The sequence below is a fragment of the Molothrus ater genome, chromosome 8, assembly GCF_012460135.2.
Source record: "Molothrus ater isolate BHLD 08-10-18 breed brown headed cowbird chromosome 8, BPBGC_Mater_1.1, whole genome shotgun sequence".
Lineage (NCBI taxonomy): Eukaryota > Metazoa > Chordata > Aves > Passeriformes > Icteridae > Molothrus > Molothrus ater.
This window is the reverse complement of record NC_050485.2, coordinates 36,033,262-36,039,468: the sequence shown is the minus strand read 5'-3', so window position 1 is coordinate 36,039,468 and position 6,207 is coordinate 36,033,262.

Here is a 6,207-nt window from a genome sequence, read left to right as displayed (position 1 = left end):
ACATCCTTTCTTTTCTCCACTGCAGCCCAAACCTCTTCACAAGTGCAAGAGTGCTGGCTTTGCTCTCCACTTACTTCCCATATCCCATTTGAAGTCACTTCTAAATTAAGGGAATTGGGGTAATTTAGAACCATAGAACACCCTGAACACTGAAGGACTCACAGAGATCATCAAAGTCCAGCTCCTGGCCCTGCATAGGACAGCTCCAACCATCACACCACATGCCTGAGAGTCGTCCAAATGCTTCTTGAGCTCTGTCAGCCTTGGGCCCATGACCAGGGCCTGACCACCCTCTAGGGGATGAACCTTTTCCTGATGTCCAGCCTAAATGTCCCTTGACACAGCTCCAGTGGTTTCCTCAGGTCCTGTCGCTCGTCAAAGAGAGCAGAGGTCATTGTCCTGACCCTCCACTGCCCCTTGGGAGGAAGCTGCAGAGTGCCATGATGTCTCCCCTCAGACTCCTCCAGACTGAGGATAAGAGCCCTCAACAGCTCCTCGTATGGCTCTCCCTGGAGACCTGTCACCATCTTTGCAGCCCTCTTTTGGATGCATCCCTGACTGCAGTGGCCTTGAATGCAACCAATCCACAACCGTGGTGGCCCTAATCCACCCCTAAGTGTCACATCTACACAGCTAGGAAAAAGCACTGTCAGCTGCCATGGGCACTGCCTGATGCTTTAGATCCCTCCAGGGATGGTGAGTCTATCGCTGCTGTGAGCAATGATCAGCAGTGCCTGACCATCCTTTCTGTGAAGACATTTTTCCTGATAGCCAACCTAAACCTCCCTTGGCACTTCTTGAGGCCATTTCCTCTCATCCTGTCACTGGTTCCAGGGGAACAGAGCCAGACTCCCAGCTGGCTGCATCCTCCTGTCAGGGAGGATGGCACAGAACAAGGTTTCCCCCTGAGCCTTCTTTTTCTGCAGGCTGACCCCCCTCAGCTACCTCAGCTTCTCCTCATGAGACTTGTGCTCCACACCATTCCCTAGCTCCATTGCCTTCTCTGGACACGCTCTAGTCCCTCACTGTCCTTCTTACAGTGGAGAGCCCCAAAACTGACTTCAGGATTAAAGCTGCAGGCCTCACCAGTGCCCAGTGAAGGGCAGTGATCACTGCCCTGGGCATGTGGCCACACCATGGCTGATACAAGCCAGATGCCATTGGTGTTCTTTGTCACGTGGGCTCATATTCAGCCAGTCGACCAGCACACCCTGCCCTTTCCTGTGATTCTTCCCCGAGTCTGGAGCACTCCATGGGCCTGTTGTCACCCACGGGCAGGACCAGCACTTCACCTTGTTGACCCTCATACCACTGGTCTTGGCCCATCAATCCAGCCTGTCCAGATCCTTCTGGAGAGCCTTCCTGCACAACAGCAGACAAACACTCCTGCCCAACTCAGTGTCATCTTCAAGCACTCATCACTGCAATTGGTAGAAAGCACAAATCTACAGCTTTTCATCTTCAAAGACACCACCAAATCCACAGTAATGCCCCAGTTTAACTCAGACACTAGATATACTGTTTCCTGTCCTCACCTATGTTATATTGCCACTGTTATATTCCTATTAGAATTCAAATAAATCCCAACAGTATAAATTCCCATATTGTTGCAAGGGAGTTGTTCTGTGGACTATTTTTGTTTATTTGTTTGGGGGGCTGTTTATTTTTTAGTCATCACCTTCTGGGATCAAGTAACAATCTTAAATGAAGGTCTCAAAATTGCAGAGAAAATTTCACAAAGAATGTAGAATATTCAAGTGGTGGGAAATGGAGTTCAATACATTTGGAAAAACTTCAGTGTCTCAAGAATTAACAGAAAATCCAACTCACAATTATCTGACATTAACACGTCACTCTCTCCAAACAAGGGAAATTAAACAACTCCCCCAGCTCCTGCTAAAAAGAAGAAAAAAAACCAAAACCATAAGATCCTCCCCACCCTTCTCCCCGCAAAAACCCGAAACAAACAAAAAAACCGTACCCCAAAAATAAGGTCATCATAAGGTCTTTGTTAGAAGACTACTTGGAGATCTCTACTTTTCCAGAAGTAGAATTTGGCTTAATCATCATAATGCATGTAAGCCCTGCTCTCCCCTCCTCCCCACTCCAATTATTAGCAATTGTAGAGTAAAATGAAGGACAACACCAGAATGTTGGTCACTCACAAAAGATTTAGAATGGTAACTAAAGGTATATCACAACAGTTGACTTATTTTTTCTTGTATTAAGACAAGCCTTTTTTCTATATTAAGTCAAGCCTTTCAGGAGGTGGACTTTGCTGATCCTTGTTGGGAAGGGACCTTGCTGGTCCCTTCCCACACAGAATATCTGTGATTAATTTCAAAAAGCTAACAAGAAATGGAAATGCTCCATTTTAAGCTCACCTGGCCAATTTTTAGTATGTGCAACTTCTATAAAATGTCCTTCCAAACAAAAAGCAACAGGTTCCCCATACAAAATGCATTTTTGCATACAAAATAAATCAGTACTTGCATTTGCCACATGAAGCCAGTAGTTTTTATTGAAGGACCCTTGTTAGTGGCAGGGAATCCTAGATTTCCTATCTGGTCAGCAGTTACTTACCTTAGTGTACTTCACAAGCATACTAAGAAGCGAGCAATGTAAAACTGCAGTTTCAGACAGTTAAAGGTAGTGAACCTTCAGTAATCCTAAAGAGAGCTCCATCTTCGAGAAAAAGCATGAAACTATCTTAATGGTAATAACCATATGTGTAGGCACACATGCTTCAGTCCACCTGCCTGCATCCCAGACATAATTGCAAGAAACACAAGTACATCTCTGTGCAAATATTTTATTCCCCAGCTAATTAAAAAGACAAAAAGAAGAAAAAAAATCACAGAGTATCTGCTTTAATCAAACTTTCTAAATGAGGAACATAAGGATAGGTTAATTTAATCAAGCATGATTAAAACACTAATAAACCTCAAGATAGGATTAATTAGCATCTTTCAAGCATTTCCTTCTTCCTAACATCTCTTTACTCTTGCTTCAATTAAATCTTGCTACTTTCTTCTACCACCTGTTTTGAGCACTGAGCAGCAAAACATCAGGTTGCACCAGCTGTTAAGATAAAGATGATAAAACTAACCATCCCATTCTGTTCCAGTTTCCCTACATCCATCAAATGAAGGTTGTACAATTGCCAGACACTGCGTAAGTAAACAATAAAACAAACTCATAGGTAGAACAGCAGTCTATCAGATGCCCAGATAAAGTACATGCGTAGGACAAGAAAGCAATCAAAACTAGTAGAATACTCTCCTAGTTTCCAGCTTTGTAGAGACTGGGGTTATTCACCTTCATACGACTGATGATTTTACAGACTTGCAGTGCAACTACCTCCTCATTCCTCCATCTGCTGTCATGCTCGAGTTGTCCCTGAACAACCACTTTTGCCACTCCTTCTTATCAAAGCTGCAATTCCTGTCCCCAAGCAAGACAGCTTGATCATGGTAATACTCTGGTCAGAGACTAACTGACCCACCCATCTATACAAGTGAATATTAGCACGAGAAAGAGAGAAGCACAGCAATTCCTTAGACTACGCTGCCATTAAGACATCTGCATATCGAATAGCTTATTATATTGAAGCTATTTCATATATATATATAATGATCTCCACTGCTCTTCCTCCACCTCCTTGATTAGTGCAAACACAGTGCCACATGCTAGCCAAGGGAGAGTCCGGAACTGCAGTAGAGAACAGAGTACTCAAATTTGGACGAAGGATTAATATACTGGCATAATATGGTCTTTTATTCTGCATTTCATTCCTTAAGTGATAGTTTCTATTATTCTATTTACTTTTTTCTTTTCCACTACATCTTGAACTGACTTTTCAGACTATCATGCACAGTGACTCTCAGATGTTTTCTTCCCCTGCAGAAAACCATAAAAATACCATTGCTTTTGTATTCCTAGTAAAACAACGTGCAATAAGAACAGCTGAACAATTACTGAAGCTAAGCTTGAAAGATGCTTACTTTGCTATTGAAGACAATTTTTATGACAATCATGACAAAACAGTAGATTAGAAGAGCAAGGAAATACAGCAAAAAATAAACCAGCAAAGCAGTTTACACAACAAAAAATATTCACTGACAGAAATATGGAACAGGCAATATTGTTTCCAAAGTGACTAAACATAAATAGTTTACTACAGAGCAGAAAAGAAGAAAAGTTTATTTTAACCCTTCGTAAATTTCTTCTCAGTATCCCCAAGAGCAAATCTGGGAAGAGAAAGAAGGTAAACACTCGAAGTATCCATCAATTTTAGGGTACAGCATCAGCACAGGCATAAGCAGGTGGAAAATTTTTATAAGCATATGGAAATATTTGAGCTATTTTTCATTTAAAAAATTAAAACTCTTGACTTCATAGTATGGACACAGTTGTCAAATAATTCTGGTAAACCATTTAAACTTTGCTTAAGTCTCCATTATCTAGTTTGATTACTCTTTCCAGAGAGCTATCAGGTTACTTAAAAAAACCTCTAATCTGATCCTGTTCTGTCTACTGTGAAGAAACAGTATGTGAAGAACACAGGCTTATCACAAAGTTGGGTCAAAACCTAGGGAGTGACTGTTAGCTGTCATGCAAGCGTCAGGAGGGTTTAAATACTTTCTTTGAGCATGGAGAAATCTTCTAAGTAGGCACAAGAGACCGGCAAGGAAAAAGAAACCTCTAGAGGAGCAACAGCTCTGCTCTCACAGACCACTGGATGGATGAGGCCCGTGCAGCTCTTACCAGTTCGCCGGGTGCTCGCTGGGGATCAAACTGCAATTTCACACTGCCGGTAACTCCCCGCAGCAGTAACGCTCTGAGACCGCCGAGAAAAAGCGACCCCGAATCTGTGCAACTCTGGAGAGTCTGAGGGGTCCGAGAGATCGGCGGTGTGCGGTGCACCCCGGCAGTTCTAAGGCTGAGCTCACTTCTTTCCCCCAGAGCCCTCAACCTTCTATCACGGGCGACACGGCAGCCGCTCCCGGTTCTCCACAGGGACGGGGAACGGGCAGCACCGACGAACGGCGGCCACCACCCCGCACGGGACCGCCCCTCCGCCAAGGAACCCCGCGCTCCCTCTGCCACCTCCGCCCGGCGGGCCGGCTGGAGCCGAGCCGCAGCCCCGCGCCCAGCCCACTTCTCCGCTCCGGGCACCACCGAGGCCGCCGTGGCCAGCTCAGCTCGGCTCTGCCCAGCCTGGCTCGGCTCGGCACGGCCCCACTCACCCGCCCGGCTCTGCACGGCGCGGCCCGGCTCCCCTCTGCCTCCCGTCGCTTCCGGCCCCACCCCGCCCCGCCCCCGGCTTCGAAATTGCTCCTGCTTTGAAATTTTAAATTACGTCTTCTAAAGAAATGAGGAATAGGTTTGGAAAGGACTTTAAAAATTACCTAGTAAAGATCGTCTCCACTCGGAAAGTGTAAAAACAGACTTACCGCCTCAAAAAAGGGAGATGTTGGAAACATGGCTCTGGCTAGAATGCTGGCAGCAGAAAAAGTTTTGTCTCAGCCCTTTGACGTGGAGTACAAACACTCCATTCCTGTACATCCAACATATGGGTCTGCTTTGTGTGTGGTAATGTCATAACGTTGCCTGATACTGAATTGCAACACAGGCTATTTCAGATCAGGCGGGGGGAAAAACACAACATGATAAAGTAGACACGAAAATGCACTGCCATAGGAAACTACAGATTCTAAACCCACAAGCACTGCTGTCATGTGGCTAGAATTTGAATATGCCTTAATTCAGGCTGGACCAGAATATGGACAAGGCTCTTTCCCGCTCTTATTTCTTGCTATGACAAAATGCGAAAGGAGACAAACATGAGCTAAAAAATAGGACGTGGGAGCTCAGATAATTATAGTATAAAAGGTGATGCATTCTTACAGCCCATAGAGCAAAGAGTATCTCTGTGGTTATACCTAAGTGAATTACCTCAATAATGCAGAAAACAAGGATGCCAGATCCTTTTCATTCAAGCCCTATCCCAACACATTTAGCATGTGTTGCCAGGTTACATTTGGGAAGTTTCTCTGGCTAACCCTTTGTAATGCAGTTGCTGTCACCTCTAAATTAATTTCCTGGATTCCACAAATTAGGGACATGAGAGGACATGGGACACATTACAAATGTGTTCTGAGAAAAACTTTTCAAAGGTATTACAGGTATTACCACATCTACCTA